This window comes from Rattus norvegicus, chromosome 3 (genome assembly GCF_021556685.1).
Source record: "Rattus norvegicus strain SHRSP/BbbUtx chromosome 3, alternate assembly SHRSP_T2T, whole genome shotgun sequence".
Lineage (NCBI taxonomy): Eukaryota > Metazoa > Chordata > Mammalia > Rodentia > Muridae > Rattus > Rattus norvegicus.
Window position 1 is genome coordinate 115,436,017 of NC_141536.1, and position 22,107 is coordinate 115,458,123.

General features: G+C 46.1%; 1 long non-coding RNA gene across 1 annotated transcript in view; it reads right to left on the reverse strand.

Annotated features, from left to right (window-relative positions):
* Positions 1–5,605: 5,605 nt before the first annotated feature.
* LOC102550367 (uncharacterized) overlaps positions 5,606–22,107 on the reverse strand; it is an 87,871-nt gene continuing 71,369 nt past the window's right edge. The window contains 3 exon segments of the long non-coding RNA NR_110721.2: positions 5,606–6,646; positions 8,550–11,126; positions 11,384–11,605. This is a non-coding gene — a long non-coding RNA (uncharacterized LOC102550367).

Here is a 22,107-nt window from a genome sequence, read left to right on the forward strand (position 1 = left end):
GGGTGTGGGGGGAAGGGACAGAGACACAGATGGAGAGAAGGGGGAATCATTGTAGTTATAACTAAGAAAATAAGAATTCTCATATTTTAGAGGTGTACACTAAATTTTTACAGACCAAATCATGCAATACATACGACTTGCTTTATTGGATCATCCACAGAGCAGCAAGGGGAGAGTTACAGGTGTGACAAGTTCCCGTGAGTGGATCCCGTGGCCCAGGGATTATAATATTTGATCTGATTATGCCTGGAGATGATCTTTGATGGAAAGTTAAATATTTCCTTAGCGCTTAAGATTTGTTTGCATATACCTAGATTATATGAGTTTTGTCTTGTAAAAAAGAAACCACAGCATTAAATACGAGCTTTCTCTCTTCTCTCCTCTCCTCTCCCCCCCCCCTCTTTTGCTTTCTCTCCTCTTTCCCCCCTTATTCTACTCAAGGGTTCTGAGTGAGGACCACACAGCAAAAGCCTGGCACTCACTCAACAGACGCATTCCAGAGACACTACACTGTCATCTCCACCCAGAGACACTACACTGTCATCTCCACCCAGAGACACAACACTGTCATCTCCACCCAGAGACACTACACTGTCATCTCCACCCAGAGACACTACACTGTCATCTCCACCCAGAGACACTACACTGTCATCTCCACCCAGAGACACTACACTGTCATCTCCACCCAGAGACACAACACTGTCATCTCCACCCAGAGACACTACACTGTCATCTCCACCCAGAGACACTACACTGTCATCTCCACCCAGAGACACAACACTGTCATCTCCACCCAGAGACACTACACTGTCATCTCCACCCAGAGACACTACACTGTCATCTCCACCCAGAGACACAACACTGTCATCTCCACCCAGAGACACTACACTGTCATCTCTCTCCACCCAGAGACACTACACTGTCATCTCCACCCAGAGACACTACACTGTCATCTCCACCCAGAGACACTACACTGTCATCTCCACCCAGAGACACAACACTGTCATCTCCACCCAGAGACACTACACTGTCATCTCTCTCCACCCAGAGACACTACACTGTCATCTCCACCCAGAGACACTACACTGTCATCTCCACCCAGAGACACAACACTGTCATCTCCACCCAGAGACACTACACTGTCATCTCTCTCCACCCAGAGACACTACACTGTCATCTCCACCCAGAGACACTACACTGTCATCTCCACCCAGAGACACTACACTGTCATCTCCACCCAGAGACACTACACTGTCATCTCCACCCAGAGACACTACACTGTCATCTCCACCCAGAGACACTACACTGTCATCTCCACCCAGAGACACTACACTGTCATCTCTCTCCACCCAGAGACACTACACTGTCATCTCCACCCAGAGACACTACACTGTCATCTCCACCCAGAGACACTACACTGTCATCTCCACCCAGAGACACTACACTGTCATCTCCACCCAGAGACACTACACTGTCATCTCCACCCAGAGACACTACACTGTCATCTCCACCCAGAGACACTACACTGTCATCTCCACCCAGAGACACTACACTGTCATCTCCACCCAGACAGCTCCTCCCTGTGCATGGGCTGAGGAGGCTTCAGTGGGTGTCAGTCACATTAACACATGGAACAGCCAGATGGTGGCTCTTGTAAATACCACCGAAACGTACAGTCACAAAACTTGACTAGTGACAAATCTACAAAATAGTTTCATATTCTTCAATGAGGAAAAAACAAAATCCAGGACACTAGAGGGGGGCACAGAGAAGTCCCACCTATACCTGTGTCCTCTTGCCACGTGACCCAACCCTCTATTTTCAGGGTTAGATCGAATGCATCTGAACCTAAGATGGTCTGAATGGGGGCAGAAGCCAACAGAGTAAGCCACCACAGCAGTGACACAGTTGACCCCTGGTAGGACTTCCCGCTTCTCTGAATCCTCCCAGAGGCCACAGGCCCTCCCTATCGCAGACAGGCACAGTGGAGAAGCATCCATTAACTGACTTAATAAACACCTAAATCAAAACATCCTTGAGAAATCAAACTCTGCAGGGAAAAAAAAAACATGGCTATTGCCAGTTTCCAAGACAAGGAGAAATAGCACGTGGCAATGCTAGCCCTGGGTACATAACCTCAAAGATAGGCAGGACAGGAGAAATGCCAGCATATGATCGGAGAGGGTAGCTGGATACAAAATAAGGGGAAGGATTTATAGCCCTGGATAGGGAAGCAAACAGAGCCAGAGGCCACAATGAGTTTTTGGTAGAATGACCTCTTGGCTGGAACCCTTGCTCTCTGCACTGCTCAGTGCCGGAGACTGGGAAACCCACATTATGGAGCGAGCCCTATTCTGAATGCCTGGAGCAAACATAATTTAAACCAAGTCTATTGAGAATTGTGGGTCAACCTTGAGACCTCTGTACATTAACTGCTCTATGCCTCAGTTTCCCCATGTGTAAAACAAGGAGAGGCTCACAGAATCTACTTAGGAGACTGCTGTAGGCTTTAATGATCAGCACAGTGAAGGGATTGGTTATGGTACATCTGAGAGACCCGGGGCCACACCCCACAGCTGCTTCTCCCAAAGTGTACTGCACCCCCCACCCCAGTGTCACCAGGCTGCTCCCCAGAGCAGTGACAGAGCAGCCTCAAGTGCTGGGACATGGGGGCTGCCTCTTCTCTGCCCCGAGAGTTCTCCAGCTGCAGAGCCACTCTGCCCCCTCAGTAGTCAGCGTGTTCTGAGGTCAGTGGTGAGCATCTGAAGTGGAGTGCGAACTTCGAAGGTAGATTTTTCTTCTCGATCTAAAGTCTTCCCTGCTGTCTCCTCGTTAGTCTGCTTACTTGGTGCCTCACTTAGCATCATGGGTGTTCAATTCCTGGGTGAATAGAATTGTGCTTTATGCTGTGCGACTGAGACTAATATCTCCCCCACCCCCCATTTCCGGGAGGCTGGACAAGTCGAGTCCTGGATCTGGTTCTAGAGTGCTCCTGGGAGCATCAGGAATGGTTCATGGGTTTTCTGCCGGCTGACCCAGGTCTGGCTGGCTCCAAGGTGTTTCTGTGCTCAGGAGACAGCCATCACATCTCTGAAATATCAGAGGTACACATGGGCCATGCAGGGCAGGGAACACTGAGGCCAGAGCTGGCTCCGAGTGTCATCATCATGGGGCTCTGATGTCAGGACAGCAGAAAGCAGCGTTGTCCTGGCGAGGAGGTTGGAAGGCCAGTGAATTCCTCCCTTAAACCATCAGCTAAGGCTAAGATGTTTTTCCTTTCGGTGCTATTCAAAGGAGAGCCCTTGGTTCTTGTAGCGTCTTTTGCTGGGAGGACAAGAAGGTCCTAAGCACTTGAGGGCCGCCCTCGGAGTCCAATGTGAAGAGGGAAGCTACCCGGAGGCACATATACCTGTAGATATGGTGACTCTGCATCTCTATTCACACCATTGTGCATGTGCATGTGTGTGCACATGCTCTCGGTGGAAATCAAAGCGTAATAAAAACAAGGAAAGGACACTGGACTTTGTAGCCAGAAACCCAAGATCTCCAGCCTATTGTGTCCCTGAGAGGCTGTGGAACCTGGGTGGGTTGAAAAACAGAAGAGCTATTTTCTTCTCTATATGAAGGGTTTTCTCGAGTAATTTTAAAAGCACGGTTTATTAACCAGGACAACAGCAGTATGGATGGCCAAAAACATCTATTGAGCATTAAGAAGCTGTCAATCTCTGCCACTTGCTTTATTTGCATATCCACTAACATAATTATATGGAGTAATTATGTAACATAATTATATGGGCTATCAGCATCTGCATACGATAAGATTGTTTATGGAAAAATCCCTTAAATCTATAGCCTAAATCTATAGTTATATAGAAAAACCCCCAAAGTTCTAATGAAACCAAAAAGGTGGTAAGATATAAAATTTTGCTAAATTTTGGATTTGGATCTTGGATAAGAGTTAACGGTTGGATTCTGTCTTGTAGCGACTGAGACATAGTGGAACATGAAGGGGTGGCCTCAAGCATCATTGCAGATGTGTCCTCAAACGGCACGACGGGATTCCAACCTTCTCCTTTCTCTCTTTCCTTTACCCATAGTCTTGTCACTGTGATGGGCAGTCTCCCTAAAAGCAAGGAGACCTCAAACTGTCAGCTATGCTTCCTCTTTGTAAATGATGATCTCAGGTACCTGTTAGAGTAACAGAAATCTGATTAACATAAATTCCCATGTGAATAAAGTAACTAGAAAGTTTAACTAAAAAGATCATACTATTTAAAATAGCACTAAAAAAAGTCAGTTCTCTGAAAATAAATCTAGCAGGTGTTCAAGATCTCTAGAAGGAACGGGGGTCAAGGAGAGGGGCTCAATAATTGAGATTGCCCTTACCTTTGACAGAGGGCAGGGGCTTGGTTTCCAGTCAAGAATATGTAACTCCAGTTCCGGGGGATTTGATGCCCTCTTCTGGCATCTGTTGGTACTGCACACACGTTACATAAACGTACATGTAATCACTCATACACATAAATTTTTAAATATAAATCTTCAAAAGGAACAGCATAAAATTCTATTCAGACATGTTAAAGATGGCCTTAGTAAGTGAGGGTGTGAAGACTATAACCCTGAATGATCTGATCATTGTGATTTTTTTCTATAAAACCCTTACCTTTTTTTCAGTCCGGAGGCCGCTTACCTGCTATAAAAGGGTTTTGCCAGTGACCTACACATTCCAGCTCCGCTATTTAAGTTTTCTACACAGACTTTTATTTTTAAAGATTTATTTCATGTGTATGAGTGCGCAGTTGCTGTCTTCAGACACACCAGAAGAGGGCATCGGATCCCATGACAGATGGTTGTGAGCCACCATGTAGTTGCTGGGAATTGAACTCAGGACCTCTGGAAGAGCAGTCAGTGCTCTTAACCGCTGAGCCATCTCTCCAGCCTCCCAGTCCCATTTTAAAAATAGAATATGAAATGAATAATTTGAAATCTGTTCGAAAGAGTTGAAGGACCAAAGTAGCCAACATGAAGAATAATTGAGCAGCAATTCCCTGGCGTAGCTGGACATTCTGTGGTGATGGATCTGGCAGTCTGCTATACAGACAGAAGAAAACTACCATAGCATATGATGAGGCCTCAGAGAAAGACCCATGCATACAAAGAGGGCTAGCGTAAGGGAGAACTCAGGTTAGTGATGAAGAGAACAGAGCTGGGGAAAGTAGCTATTCCTGTGAGAAAAGAAAAAGAGGGAGCTTGGGAATCTCCCTCACATTGTACTAGGCAAATAAACCCAGATAAAAGAAAAGATTAAAGTTTTTCCAGCACTGAGATGTCATAATAAATAATATCTTTTATACACAGGATGCATGAGTATTTTCTTAACTGAGCACATAAATTACTGATGATAAAATCATACAATTAGCAATATCGAAATCAAGAACTTTGGTTCACCAAGAGATGTGTCTAACAAATGAAAGATATCTAGGCAGAGCTGTGCACCTCTGTAACCCCAGCATTCAAGTCTCTGAGGCAGGGGGCTTTGTGAGTTGAAGTCCGCCTTGGCAACATAAGAAGATCCTGACTCAAGAAAACAACACAACAATCCTTCTTTTAAGGATTTATATTATTATATTATATTATATTATATTATATTATATTATATTATATTATATTATATTATATGTGTATGGTGTTCTGCCTGCACGTACAATGTACTGTGTATATGCGGTGTCCACAGAGGCCAGGAGAAGGTGTTAGATGGCCCGGAACTGGTGTCACAGAGGGTTATGAGCTGCCACGTGAGCGTTGAGAATCAAACCAAGTCCTCTGCAAGATCGAGTGCTCTTAAGCGATGCACCATCTCTCCAGGCCCACCGCACAAAAATTTTAAGTGAAAAGACAAGGTGGAAATTGAAACAAGACATTCATAACGTCAACCACAGAGGCCTTCTACCAAGACCGTACAGAACTGCTCAAATCGATTTTAACAAAGTCAACAGCCCAGCATAACAGTGGGTGAAAACCGTCAACAGGTATTTCCCAGAAGAGGAAACGTGGCGGTTGAATAGATTCATGAAGTGTAAGTCAGCGCCATGATGACACATGGTTCAGTTTGGTGACCGAAGTCAGAATCCCCAGGACCCACATTAAGAACCCGAGTGTGGGAGCACAAACCTATAATGCCATCACCAGATAGGTGGAGACAGGAGGGTCCCCTGAGCTTGCTGGTCAGTCAGCCAGTCTACTGAGTCCGTGAGCCCCAAAGCTCAGCGAAGGGTTCTGACTCAAAAACTAACGCGTGAGAACATGGAAGTGCACCCACGCTCTGCGGGGTCTTGAGAAAGGAGACAGCACACTTTCTGGTTAGAAGGCCGTTGTAAGAATCCGGCTGGCACATTGCATTTGTCCTTGTATAGGTGTGGAGTTTCTCCCGTGTATAGGCTTGGAAGGAGCTCACACGTTGGAGCACTCAGGAGCAACCACAGTGCACACGACGTCGTGGATGGCTCTTGCAGGGTAACATTAAGTAACAAAAGGAGGTCCCCAAAAGTTGCACATCGCATGTCATTTCTACAAAGCATAAAAATCCAAGTACTTTCTGGTGATACATACATCAATATATAAGTATTAGGAGCAGCGATCTGAAGACCTGAGGGATAGAGAAAAGGGACTAATGAGATCTGGGAGACTAGACAGTGCAACATAGGGGGCTCACGGGTATTCACTACACTACCAGAAATAACTAATTCTATCACTAAGTAAATGGCAAAAGGACTAGTTATCTCATAGACTGATGGTGGAGAGTTTAATAATCAAGGGTTGAGATTAATGTGATTCTTAGATTCTGTGAACTGGGAATGGGACGGGAAAGCTTTCCTCCTTTGTCCTCTGGGGTAAACACCCCTTGTCATCTGCATGCTTCAGGAAGGGAAGTAGGGCCCAGTCTGGTTAAGTTACTTGCCTCAGGGCACCCACTAGTCATAGGAGAGGCAGACGTAGAGCAGAAGCCTTGGTCACAGCCACAGACCAGCTGGCAGGCCTTGAAGCCATGTGTGTAGAGCGACTTCACCTCGAAGCAGACCCCATGGCGTCTGTCCATAATGAGAAATCTATTTTGGAACTAGGTCATTTAGACCCACATTAACTCCAGCCTGTTTATTTCCTGTTGTAATCCAGAGGGTCCTAAAACCCTGGTGGGGTGATGTCTCCTCCGCCCCAGCACATATGCACAGCCCAAAGTCTTTTCTGACCCCCTCCCAAAATCATTTTCATATTCTTTTTGAGTAGTTTCGTTTTCTAGATGGGTTAGTTCAGATCTCATTCACAGGGAGCATATGAAAGAAATCGGCTCAGCATTGACTAAGCAGATGAGTAAGATTTGATTTTAATAGCACCGTGTAGGAGGCTTCTTCATAAATGAATGTAGAAGGGGAGGAGGACGTGCTGTGGGCTGCCCACTGACAAAAGCTAAACTTGTCACAGCCGGCTAATCTCGAACCATTCTTCCGTTTCCAGACTGGAGCTGTGTTTTGTAATATCCTCAACAATAAATGAATGAATGAATGAGTGAATGAATGAGTGAATGAATGAGTGAATGAATGAATGAGTGAATGAGTGAATGAGTGAGTGAATGAATGAGTGAATGAATGAGTGAGTGAATGAATGAGTGAGTGAATGAGTGAATGAATGAATGAATGAATGAATGAATGAATGAAGCCAATGACTAACAGTCTGAGTCCTGGGAAGTGGATTTTTAGAGCCCTCTGGCCAACCAGTTTAGCCAATCAGTATACTTCTGGTTCGGTGGGAAACATACTCTCCAAAACAAGGTAGAGAGTGACTGAGGCAGTCACCTAATGTCAGCCTCTGACCCCTCATGCTCACACATGTCACAAACATACACTACTTTTTTTTAAATGGCTAAGGACCCAGAAGTAGGAATTTGCATACTAGATAGCCTGCCAGTTCCATTCTGTGTGGAAGCATTTCTGTGGCAGAAGTGCCCATCTCAGAACTGAGGCGCTGCAAGGTTAAAGATGAGGCACAGTTCCCTGCATTGCTCTAGGAGGTTCAAGTCCACAGGCAGAACAGCCCTCAGAGAAGGGCTTGTATCCCCCAGGGTGGAGAAGTGTTAACTTGGTTTTCTCTGTCCTCCGCTTGCACACTCAATCTCCAACATGTCACAGGGGCAGCATAAGGTCTAGAGGACAGCTGCCAGCAGAGCTGTGAGGAAATATCAGGTGTGACAACCTGGGGTATCCCAAGGGAGAGAGCGACTGTGCTAGACTTGAGTCAATTCCCTTCCCCACTCCTACATAGGCGGGATTGTGTACTAGGAAGCTCTGGGACATCCTCCTTAGTCCACTTCCTACAGTATGGCACTCATGAGCCTCTGGTATGATGGGAAAGAGTCTAGATTCCACTAGTCCTTTCCTGAGTTACGCCCCTCCCACCACTGCCATTCTCAATCTCTCTCAGTAGAAGACTGGCCTCCCTAGCCAAGCTACATTGTAATATAATAACCTTAATACCCACTTTGTCTTTGGACTTACCAGGAACAAGGACAGGAAGATTCCAAAGTGCCCTCTGCCTCAACCTCCACAGATGGCCACTTCTCAGCCAGAGGACCCCTACAAGGGGCAATTTGAGTTCCATAGGTTAAAACTAACCTCCTCTTTGGGATTTCTTAGAGCAGTGTGGGAAGCCACATCCCACCCCCTCTCCACCTTTCTCCTTCAGCCTTGGTTGTTCTCTGGGCTGCCCATTCAACAGGTGCACTTGTGGATAGGACAAGGAAAAGGGGGGCTCGGATAGACCCAGCAACGCTCTGTTCGGGGAGCTTACACGGTACACTGCAAATTAAAGAAGGCTGGGGCTGTGTGGACCTTTGGGGCTATTTTATTTTTAATTTAATATTTTAGTTTTCATCTCGGCAGGTTCTTTCCTTGTGCCTTTGCATCTTCTTGGCTAACCTCCATGCTGAAGCTTGCATTTCTGGGTGCTGTCTTTGTCTTGCTGTGGAATATACCATTCTGTCTTGATGACTAGAACACAGAAGAGGTTAAGATGGCCTTCCCATACCCGCAGCCTAGGAACCCGGGAACATAAACACTGTATCCCAGCAGCTGGATGCAGCCAGCACATTTGCTCAATTGCTCACTCCGTGGCATGGGAAGTGATTCATGGTTTTGCCTCATCCTCTTGCAGGGCTTTGAAATTATGTAATTTTTGTTGTTTTGCAACTAAGAAAATGCTGCATGGTTTTAAAAGTTTCAAATCCCAATTTTTCAAAGCCCTGTAAAACCCACAGTACTCCCCTCTCTGTCGTTGCAAAGATCTCAACACCGGGGAGCAAGGGTCCCTCTGTGGTCCTGCTGGCCAATCCTTAAAGGCTTCCGCAGTGACCAGACCCCATGTGTCTGTAAACTGAGTGTACTTGGCCATCCATACTGGGTCCACCCCACCTCCATTCGTCCTGTTCTTGCCAACATACCAGACGCATTGCTCATTGTAGATCCTTTATGCAGCAGCCAAATCTAAGTGTGACCACCACATTTAGTGCAGAGATCTCCTTCCTCACCTTGGGCAGCAATGTAGTGCCCAAGATGGTGCCAGCAACCTTCTGGGACCTCATCTTCTACAAGCACGGCAGGAGTTCAGGCAAGGGTTCTGCCTGGATTACCAGTGCCCTGCACCTCATCATGGCTCTCCCATGACATATTCCAGTCCTGGTGGGTTTTTTTTTTTCTTTCTCTAAAATGTGCTGTGACCCATGTTTAAACCTGTGTCATTTGCCAACCTCCATGAACCATGAGAAACTCTTGAGTCCAAAGGCACCTGGCATTTAGGAGGTAGCTCTCTATGCCCAACCAAGCCAGGCCGCCAGGTGCAGAGCCCAGCATGCTGCTATGGTGCCATGTCTCGCGTGAGACACAGGTACAAGTTCCAGGTACCTGCTGTCTCCTCCTGCCTATACCTGTCTGTAACTCTAGGTAGACAGCTGGAAAACTGACAGAGGGGTTTAGAGTGCAGGAGCTTGGGGTCAAGTGGAGGTGGTGATGCTTCAGGGGAGGCGGGGTAAGTGACGGGGGCAAGAGAGCATAAGTGGGAGGGGAGAGGAGGGAGGCAGGAGTGCAGGGCAGAGGGCAAGGCTGAGTCTGAAGAGGTCTCTGAAGAAAGCACAGAGAGCTCCAGCTAGCAGGTGTCCAGGAAATAGCTGACAGGGAGAGACCAGGAGGGCAAGGTCACTCTACAGTTGAGGGGATTTATGTGACTCTGGCGAGCCCTTGGCTAGGTCTGAGTCTGGGCGATGCAATCTATCATGACCATCCAAGTCTGGAGATGGGGCAGGAAAGGCAAAGCCCCAGGCCAGTGCTCTTCCCTTTCATGCAGGCCACTGGTGCTTTAACCCCATGTCATCATCTCAATGGTCGTCACCAAGGTGTTAGGATCATCTGAGTGGGAGAGTGTGATATACAGACATACACTGACCCCTGCCTGCCTCTCCTCCCCTCACCTACCTCCCCCAAAACTAGCAGACACTCCTGTCATCCATACAATCACGTTTACACCTCTGAAAATATCTTTCAGCACCAATGACTGAGTGAAAAGAAACATTGTAACTGGGGCCTGCTGTGGCTCCAGTGAAATGTCCCCTACTGACTCCTATGCTTAAATGCCGGCTTCCTGGTGGGTGGTGCCGCCTTATGGGTGGTTTATGATAGGAATGTGAGGTAGTTGGTGGAGTGGGGGTATATTTAGGTTATGCGTGTACATGTGTGGTGTGTGTTGGGCTTTTTTTAAAGTTTTGTTTATTTATTCTATATACGTACACTGTAGCTGTCTTCACACCAGAAGAGGACATCAGGTCTCATTACAGGTGGTTGTGAGCCACCATGTAGTTGCTGGGATTTGAACTCGGGACCTCTGGGAAAGCAGTCAGTGCTGAGACATCTCTCCAGCCCTGTGTTGGGCTTTATTCTATGATCCTACTGTGTTTCAGCTCATGGGAATCTCATTGAAACCTATTCAGTAGACAGCTTCATAGATAGCTCCTGGGGGCTGGGGATTTAGCTCAGTGGTAGAGCGCTTACCTAAGAAGCGCAAGGCCCTGGGTTCGGTCCCCAGCTCTGGAAAAAAAAAAAAAACATAGATAGCTCCTTCTTCATACTTTGGAGAAAATAAGAATTACTATTATTCCCATTTTTCAGATGAGGCACAGATTTATGAAGCCAGGTTAAAGCATATATGTGTACATTTATAATACATATTTAATATATATATACATACATGTTTATAGTAACACACATGTATGTATACATATGTGTGTATTAAGGGATGTACTAGGTCGGCTTGTGTGAAGATAGCAACAGCAGCAGAATCGTACCTGAAGGGATTCGTACACAGCAGTCATTCTGTTTTCAGTCAGGCTGGTTGCTTATCATGGTCCTATAATGGCCGTCTCCCACCGGAGAGGTATCTCTCTGTCCACAAGGCTGTGTGCCTCAGCAGCGCTGACCTGGCCCTGATAACCTGGGATTCCTGGACCATCGTCATCAGCAGAAGCCTGGGAATGCTGGTTCTACTGTGAGCAAAGGAATCAGCATCACTGCAGCAAGAAGAAAGGCCAAGTGAGGAAGGGCAGGGCAGTTGGAGAGGGTCCTCCCCAAGCCACTCACACAATGGCGACACTTCTTCAGGTCAGGCAGTTCAGGGGATTCTAGTTGATGGGGAGTTGACACTAAAACCAACTGTAATAGTTAGCTTATTCTCCAACACGAAGAATCCCTTGCTACTACTGTGTCACAGAGGCATCAGGACTCCATGGGTCCTGCATGTGGAAGGACTTGGGGGACTTCAGGGTTATGCATACCACAGTTGCTGTCCCTCCTACAATTTTCTCTCCATGTGGACTGCACCCTCAAACTGTAAGCCAAAACAAAACCCCTTTCTTTCAGTTACTACTGATAGCTCTTCTGTTAATAATGAGAAACTGGTACATCTGTATCCCTAGAGGAGTATATAACTTTTGACCATGGCTATGGCTTCAACCGACTTTACAACAGTCTGCAAGCCATAGACCAGATTGGCAAGCCACTAGTGACAGTTTCAGGCCCTCTGTACCTGGGTGTCTGCTGAAGAGGGAGAGGATGTGGCTTTCACCCAGGAGATGCCACACCCAGTGCTGAAGTCACATGGTACTGTGTGGCTCAGAGTTCCAAGGCTCCCGACAGGAAGTCAGCCTGAGAGAGTCTGGGAAAACATGTGTGCTGTTGATCCCGTGTGTACTTCAGAGAGGGAAGGGCGCTGGCCGAGCAGAAGCCCTGTGGGAACTTCAGAGATGTTCCAACAGCAGGCCACAGAAGAATCAGAGTGTGGGAATGTGCTAAAAGGACCACAGCCAAGGGCATGACAGAGGGGGTTGGGGAGAAATAGAACATACTGAAAAGACCTAGAAAAAGGCAGCAACTAAAACTCCCCACAGCCCTCCAAAGTCCACCCTAGATTCCCAGACTTCAACGAAGGCCTTACTTATAATTCCTAAAGGATAAAAATACCAGTTTGGGCAGGAAGGTGTGGAAAGAGAGAGATGAGGAAAGGAGGCCAGCTTTGGACTCTCACTTTCCATCCTCATGAATCTGAATGTTCTTGAACACACGCACATGCACACATGCACACACACACACACACACACACACACACACACATGCACACACACACATTACCTTTGTGGATCAGGAGCTCTGAGCACTTGAGCATGTGGCCCAAGGCCCCCTCAAACTGCTTGTCTTTTGGGTGGATATTTTTCTTCCTCCTGGCAAGCTCAGCTCATAAACTATGAGATCTCAGGCACTAACAGTAAGGAGAGGACTGACAGCAAGACTTCTAGAAGCTTCCAGGGCTGAGAAGAGGCAGGGCAGACAAACCAGCGGGTCTCCATCGCACAGACTCCTGGGAGACCCTGACATGGTGGGAGAGAATTCTAAGAATCTGCAGGTCTCAGACTTCCACGACCAGCAGAGAGATGTTGGTAGAGCTGGGACAAGCCAGTGCATCGCCCTGAGATGCAGGTGGGTTGCCAAGCAAAACACAGGCTGCTGAGTTACATTTGAATTTCAGAAAGTGCATGGTGCTGAATGAGGACCAAAACTGCATAGTTAATAACCAAAAAATTAATGCGAAGCTAGTTAGCACTGTAATCTGGGCAAGCAGATTTAAGAAATCTTTTCACACACTTGTCCACCCTGTGCCCTGACCCTTACAGAGGGAAGGTTGGGGTGCATGTCCATCTGTGGCTCACGGTAGCCTACTTAGTCTTAGCATTTGGAGTAGCTAGGAGTCTCTACAGTGACCATCGAGACGAACGCCGCCAATAGGTTCTCCCCTTGGGCTAATGGCATCTCCAGCCTTGGCCTTTGACAGTGTTTAAACTACCAGGTATGACTTTTGTGAAGCAGGCATCTGTCACCCTCAGAAACAGTCTCGTTACTATTGTACCAGTAGACATGTATTGCCTTGTAGATCAATACAATAGCAGTCAGAGTCCACGCAATAGAACATTGATCCCCCTCGACCCCAAGAAGCCTGTCCAGAACTGCAAAAGTAATCAGGAGGAAACCTTTCCGAGTCAATTCAGTATCAATTTCTTTGTGTCCTATAGTCAAAATAAGTATTATGTTCGGTGATAGGGTCTTGGTATTTAGTTATAGTGGGCAACCAAGAGCTGCCTGTATTCTTTTGGAGACCTATATCTGAGCCTCTCTGATCAATCACTCATAGGGAAGTGGTAACTTGTGCCTGTGCCCAGATTTCCATGTGAGAACCTGTGTCTTTCTGGAATAGAATTGCTCATTTACGTTTGACACCTCTGCTCAAACTCCATTTTAAGGAAATGTATTTTTAATTCGTTTACAAACTATTGGGTCTCCTAACACCTTTTCATATACCCTTAGTTAGGATTAACCCACCCTCTATCCTCCTTTCCCTAACCTCCAATCCCAACCCTAACAAGTTTACTGACCTTTTCAAAGACCTAGCTTTTGTTTTATGGATTTGTCCCTATTTCTCCCCCTCCCCCGGTTTCTATTTCCCATTTTCTACCCTTTTTTCCTTCTTTCAGCTCACTGAGAATCTTTGCATTATTTTTATGTGGAGTCTCGGAACAGAGATTATTTATTTAAAGTCTCCCCTCTCTTCAAACGCACATATTCCGTGCTGTAAATTTCCCTCTCTGAGTTCCATGAGTCCACCCTCACCCCACCCCCCCATTCTGATATCTGCGTCTTTTCACTTCCATTTAAAAGTAGTTTTTCTTTTTCAATTTCTCTTGACACTGCCTCTTTGACCAGTGAACTGCCAAGTCTTTGGGGGGTTTGCTGTTCAATCACCTGTTACTGATTTCCACCTTATTTATTGGGGTCCAAGAACACACCTGCATGCTTTCAATCTTTTTCCGATTTGTTGACATTTCTTTTGTGAGTCAGAGTGTGCCCTATCTCGATGGCTGTCTCAGGAATCCCCAGGGAAAGATGTGTATTCTGCTGTCACTGAATGGATGTGCCAGGGGAAAAGGGGATTCCTGCCCTGCGTCTGCCTCAGAGTGGCTTTCCATTTAAAAATCAGCGAGTCTTCGTTTTTGAATTATCTGTTCAGTGTTTTTGAGCCATGGTTGATCACAAGGAGCTGAAACCATGACTAAAGCAGGGCCTTTGTGGAGACTTTCCATACAGCCTCCCACCCAAAGCCTCCTATATTAACGTCTTGTATTAACGCAGCCCACTGTCTTGGTTAACAGTGTGTTCTTGCTCACAAGGTCAACGTTTTATTTAGCTTTCCTGAGGGTTGCTTTGGGATCCCACTCAGCTCAGCACATTTCATCTAGTCATTACCCTCCTTGGGCCTCTCGTGGTTGTGAGATTGTCTCAAACCTTCCTTGATTTCTTTAGACTTGACTGGTTTTGAGTCAGCCTTGTCAGGATGCCTCTTTATTAAGATGCGTCTGAGTCTTTTACCGTGATCTAATTGAGGTGGCTAGTATTGGAATGAACACCAATAAACCAGGTTGGTCAGATCCTGTCCCGGATATGCAATGCGGTCATGATCAATCAGTTGGTCTTGACCTTAGTAACCGGGCCATGGCAGTCTCGGCCAGCTTTCTCTCCCATCTCACTTTGCTTTTTACACTACTTGGGAGAAGTTATCAGGTTCAGTGCGACCTTGTCTCAAAAAAATAAAGTGGGGAGAGGCAAAAGAAGACACTCGAAGCTCTGGTCTGTATAACCACAGCGCTGACCCACCCTCCCCCCCTCCCCCCTAGCTGGTCCCCACAGCATTTGCAGAGTGTTTGTCTTGGGTCAGTACCATCCCTTGGGGTTATTGCCTTTGTGCAAACAGCATGTGGTTCCTGGCCTGAAGAACTTTCTGCAGTGTAGTTTCTAGCAATGCCAGTGTCAATGGGATGAATGCAATGTCCTCCGAAGTGACTGCTGCTCCTGGACTTGGCTCGGGCCTATTTTGCTTCTTTTATTTGAAACAAGAGAGCTCTATTTATGTGAGGACTGTTTCAGCTCTCCTTTCAGATCTTTAATGCTTTTTTTTTTTTTTTTGAGGTTTTTTCGGATATCCCTGACAGAATCACCTGAAGGAAATCAACTTTCCCACAGTATTTGCTCTTAATATTTTTTTAACCTCATGTATTTATTGGCTTGGTGTCCAGCATCTCTGCTCCTGGTTAAATTTCTCGCTCTGTCAAGCCAGGACCCTTGACCATTTTTCCTTTGGCTGTGAGCCCGTAACAATGCCCAAAGAAATAAGCACTGTGTAAACACTGTTGAAATGAATCATGTCGAATCCAGATGAGTTGGTTTCAAGGGGAATTCAAGTTACTAAAAGGTGGGACTTCGGGCTTCAGGAGCTGTTAGCAGAAAAACACAGCTGTCGGGTTACAGGCTTGGCAAACATGACTCTGGGTTGCTGTGTAACCCAAACAGCCTACTAGTACTGGGCTCAACAGCACAAGTACTTCCCAGTGGCATGGATCTCAGGTGACTTACAAGAGTATAAGAGCGATCCCAGGATGAGCAGGTGCCTGCCAGGGGCTGTTAAAGGGTTGAGAACAATCTGTTCTCGCCTTCTGTGAAAATATAGGATTTGAACTGGAGGTTGCCAAGAGGAACAAACCCGAGAGACCTGGGAACACAGTACAGGGCTACTGCACGAGAGACCAAACTATACAGGGGTGTTGGGGGGGCTCCAGCTGTGGGTCAACATCCAGCTGGCCTGCCTTGATGGAGGGCGTGAACTAGTGCCAGAGTTCAGTATAAGGGTCAAAGAAAGAGAACCCACAGCAAAAACACAGCAGAGAGGAAAATGGTGTAGAGATCCAAGGTGACTTTGGTTTCGGCTGGCATCCCTGGTAAGGGGTTGGCGGTGGTAGTGGCATAACCACTGTGAAGAGGGGTGGATGACATTTTCTGAACGCTTGTTTTTGCCCGTTTTCATGGTAAATGCTCATACCTGCTAGATAGCTTTCTTTCTTTCTCTCTCTGCCTCTCTCTGCCTCTCTCTGCTTCTCTTCTGCCTCTCTCTGTCTCTCTGTCTCTCTGTCTCTCTTCTGCCTCTCTCTGCCTCTCCCTGCCTCTCCCTGCCTCTCCCTGCCTCTCTCTGCCTCTCCCTGCCTCTCCCTGCCTCTCCCTGCCTCTCCCTGCCTCTCCCTGCCTCTCTCTGCCTCTCCCTGCCTCTCCCTGCCTCTCCCTGCCTCTCTCTGCCTCTCTCCCTCTCCCTTTCCCTCTCTCTCCACAGTGTAAGGAAGGACTTGGTGATTTGTCACCTGGCTCATCGGCTTTTTGTAGAATAAAGATTTCAGCAGGGTAGCTGACATTCCCAAAGTGATACAGCTGCATGTGGTGGGGGTGGGGTGGGGTAGCATTCCGGAGTGGACATGTCGAGCAATGGACCATGCAGCAAACAGGCAGATCTAACAGGATTCCCTTGGGCATCCCACGTCAGCTCCTTTCTTGGTTGCCAGCCTCAGCCTGCCCTGCCCTTGCCCTTGCCATGTCTGGGATTGTTTTGAATTAGGACAGCCCAGGTGAAAAAAGGCAGCTGCAGAACACAGCAGGAAGGGGCAGCAGCCTACGCCCTGTGCACCTGCAACAGGACATTGGGGAGTTTAACGAATTTTAATAGAAAAGTATTGTTTTGTGAGCTTGCTTTGGTTTTATTTTTATTATTTTTTACTTTTATGCTTTGGGGTTTTGTTTGTTTGGGGGGGGGTTTGTTTGTTTGTTTTGCTTTTGTTTTGTCTTTTTCAAGACAGAGTCTCACTATGTATTTTTGGCTGTCCTGGAACTTACTATGTGAGCCAGGCTAGCCTTGAACTCACAGAGATCAATCTGTCTCTGTCTCCCAAGTGCTGGGATTAAAGGTGTGCACCACTATTCCTGGCTTGGTTTCATATATTTAAAAAAATTTTTTGAGTCGGGTATAGTGACACATGCCTTTAATAACAGTACTTGGGAGGTCGAGGCAGGTGGATCTCTGTGAGCTCTGGACCATCCTGGTATAAGTAAGGAGTTTTAGGACAGCCAGGGCTACAAAGGAGGCCTTGTGTCAAAAGTAAGTAAGTAAATAACTGTAGACATAAATATTTTACAACCCACTTTTAATAAACATTCAACTCTCCTCCTGCCCACCACCTAGCAGAGGTAGTATAAGAGAAAAGTTATTAGGATATGGGGGAAGTGGATCTGTTTAGCAATAGTTCTTTGGAGGCAAGCTCAATCGATCCTCTTTCCCAGCAGGTCAGTCCCATAGCAAACACTACATATGAATCAGCAGCTAGGGTCCAGTCCTCTAGGCAGGCAGACATCACTCATGACCCAACAGCTGTAGTTCAGTCCTGAGGAAACTGCAAGGCTCTCCAACCACCTGAGGCTAGGCCACTGTGGAAGTGGCAGGAGCTGTAGGAACCTCTCGAGAAGTTGTTTGGTAAGTTTCTCTCAGTGGTGGCGTTACCACAAGCAGAGCTCAACACGGTGTAAGGTGAACCAATACATGTGTGTGTCTTTAACAAAGAATATCGAGGAGGAGCGAACCAAGCCAATGCTCCCACTCCCACTGTCTGTGAGGTCATTCTTACATTCCTTCATCATGAGTCCTTTCACCTGTGTCTGCTTCAGGAAAACATTCTTTCATGTGTCTGCTTCAGCAAGATATCCTTTCACCCTGTGTGCCCAGCAAAGCATCATTTGACATAACTGACTTTCCAAAGAAACCAGAAGTTTCCACTTCAAATAAATAAACAAACCAACAAAATTTTAAAATTGAACTTTTAAAATGTAGCAATCCTATGAGACCATTTTACTGTTTGTTTCATATCTTCTGATCTGAAATGAACATCGAATACAGTCTGTGTGGGGCTGGAAAAATGGCTCAGTGACTAAACGTGCTTGTTGTGCTTCCAGAAACCTGAGGTCAGATCCTAGCATTCACACTGGGCAGCTCAGAGAGTTAACCTATATCTCTAGCTCTAGTAGACCAATGCCCTCCTTGTCTGGCCTTTGTGGACAGTTGAACATATATGCACGCACACACGCGCACACACACACACACACACACACACACACACACACACACACATTTTACACTGGGTAGATTTTAAGACAAGCCTTCACTATTTAAAGCACATGGCCAGTCCATTAGACAGACCTGCACTGTGAACCCCAAGGTGAAGGTTAAGCTTCACTTTCCCTGTCAATTTGCCTGGATTTAGAATCGACATGAAAGCACAGCTCTGGGTGTGTCTATGAGAGTATTTACAGAATAGTCTAACTGAATGGGAAAACCCAGCCTGAATGTGGGTGGGTTCATCCCCATCCCATAAGCTGAGCTTCTAGACTAAATATCAATGAGGGAGTGAGCCGAGTACCAGCAGTCACCTCTCTCCTGCTGACTGTGGATAACAATGTAACCAGCCACCTCATGGTCCTGCCTCCTTGCCTTCTCAGCCACGTTACAGTGTGTCCCTTAACCTATAACAGCAGATCAAATCCTTTCTCCCTTAAGTTGCTTCTTTTCAAGAAGTTGGCTGCAGCAACAAGGAAAGGAAATAGTGATCCCGGGACATAGAGGAGAGTTGGGGAAGCCATAAGAGAATCTGTAAAGGTAAATTGCAGAGACAAAAGGTACAGGTCTCCAACATCCAGGAACAGATTTCTGAGTTATCTCCCTTGTAAAGTCTGGAGCATGCCCGCATCCCAAATTAGTCTACAGCAGACAAAAGGAGGAAATCAAGGATGGGATGCTCAAAAGCAAGAAGACCAAGTTCAGAAGAAAACAGAGAGAAACTCAGCTGTGCAATCGGGATTGATGGCAGTATCGTTAGCAATGACACAAACTTCCAAGGAACATTACGCTCTCTGCTTTTCTAGACTTGGAGGTGGTCTTACAAAAAAACCAAAAGACAGACCAGGAAGTGTATATGGTTTATTCTCCCTGCCATGACAGTCATTGCACAGAAAGGAGTGATGACATTCTACCACCAGAATCTTAAGAGACAGAAAAGCAGCCCATTAGAGCCCAAGCAAGCCAAAGGAAGGGGAATAGAGATGTGTGTTTGAGATAGGGAGAAACTGGACCAAACCAATAGTGGTCCATTACACACCATATCAATGGCCTAGTTTTCAAGTTAAGTGCAAATGGTTCATTAATAAAAAGTGCCAAACTTGGTGACACAGTCCTGTTACTGGGATAAAATATGACGACCAAGGGCTACTTATGGGAAGAAGATTTTACTGTGGGCTCGTGTTTCCAGAAGCTAAGAGTCCACAATGGTAGAGAAGGCGGAACAATGGGCAGCCCAAGCAGGAAGGGTGAGCACATCTTAGGACAGGAAGCATGAAGCAGAGAGAGCAAACTAGAGGTAGGGTGAGGCTACACATTCTTAAAGGCTCCCCCTAGTGACACACTTCCTCCAGCAAGGCCACACCTCCTAGGTCTTCCTCACTGAGCACTGCCCCACGGTGTCTCTGTTCTCACGCCTGCTGTGGGACAGTGACATGACCTCTGCACTGGGAGTTGGGAAAACCATTCTGGTCCAAATGTTCTTCATTTTATTTAAGGATTTGCTATGCCAGATGTGCAAGGCAGAAGCCAGAATAGCTACAGAGAGACTTTGGGCCAATCACTTACCATATCTGAGGTTCTGTTTCCTGATTTCTAAAGTTGAGACAAAAAAATGAGATGCCAAAAACGAAAAGTTTGCTGTGAATTAGGGCATCCCATGTGACTGGATTCCGTGTGACTGGATTCTGAGATCCTACTATGAAGACCACACATGTGGCAGGCCCTAAAACCATGTGGCTGCCAGCTAAATGTTTTGAGATGGGAAGACATACTCAAAACTGTGCTGAGAGGGACACATCTTTGAAGCTGGTGTCAGTGACACCCAGGACAGAGCTCAGAGCCTTGGGCTTGGAATAGTCAAAGGAAAAGGTGGTTTGCCTTTAAGCCGCCATCTACCCACGCTAGAAGAAAACTACATAAATTCCCCATGTGGATAATACCATGTGTCAAGTCATAGAAAAGAGGTGGATCCAAGCCCCATTTAACCAGCGCTGTAATGATCCAACACTTGATAAATGTTTGACGGTCCCTGTGTGCACTTTCTGTTATGTGGAACCCATATTATTCATTCCTGTAGTGTCACTAAATGCCACAGGTTTAAAATAATGACCCGAGTTAGGACAAAAGAGAGAAAAAATTCCAAAACATACCAAACTCCAAGGGGAGGAAGGAATTATCAGATTGTTCAAAGTAAAAGGAACTAGAAATTTCAATATGAGACATAATTAAGACTAGGGCATTTTTAATTATGTGATTTTTAATTATTTTTCAACATTTGGAAGCTGTCAAAGGTGGAAAATGCAACTATATAAAAAAAACAAAAAATGAACCAAAACTAAAACGAACAAATAGACAAGAAACCAGTAGTAACCAGGCTGGAAAGATGGCTCAGGGGTTCACAATACACATTCCTCTTATGTGTATTTAATTACATATCAGTCATATAATTGCAGCCCTGAGTTTGGTTCCCAGCACTCACAATGTGGTGGCTCACAACCACTTGAAACTCTAACTCCATGGGTGCCCTCTTCTGGCCCTATAAGTATCTACACTCATATATACATACCCAAACCCAGACACATACATATATACACAATTTAAAATAAAATAATTTTCTTGTAAAAAATAATAAAACAACTCCATGGCAAAAAAAAAAATACCATTGGCAAATGGCCAAGATAAATACTGAGCTAAAGTAAAAGATGACAGCTCATGGCACAGACCCAGATCAATAAAGAAGTCCTGAGGATGAGTAAGAGCAAACCCAAGAGTCGTCTGTACAAAGGATGAGCACGGACTGCACAGCACGGCAAGTACAATGGTCCTAAAAGCAACCAGGGTAAAGATGGACGCTGTGTGAGCTCGCTGCCTTCGGTTCATCCGAGCTGCACTGTTGCCAGCTCACAAGGAGCGACCATTAGCTTTTCACAGCTGGTTGTACAAGTCGAATGTTAGAGTCAGTCATTACTAAATGTTAATTATGTAGACATTAATGACATAAAGCCTACTGACAAACTGACACGACTCTCAGATCCATCATTATCATCCCGTTACTCTTGTGCTGCTCCTGATGTGTTAGGTGACATCAGACAATGATGTTCGTCTCAACTCCACATTTGGGGGTAGGCATGGGCATATTTGAAGTCAAAATTGGGTTGGGAAGATACAATGTACTTACACCATGAAAATCAACAGATACAATATATCAGGGCTGTTTTGAGAAGTGGTTGCTTGACACTTACCAGATCATCCCTGCAGAAATCCCACTGTCACTAAGATGTACTGTTGGGAAAGCTGGAAGAGACAGGTCTTCTGGTCTCACACTCACGAGACTGCCCAGCAATCAGTAGAACTCCGAGGAGTGTAATTTGGTAATGCGTGCTAGAATTCTAAAGGCACTTGCCCGCTTGTCCAGCAGTTTCTCTCTAGAGACTCTGTCTACTCGTGTCTGCCTGTGTGGGAGATAAGGCCCCATCTGAGGCCATC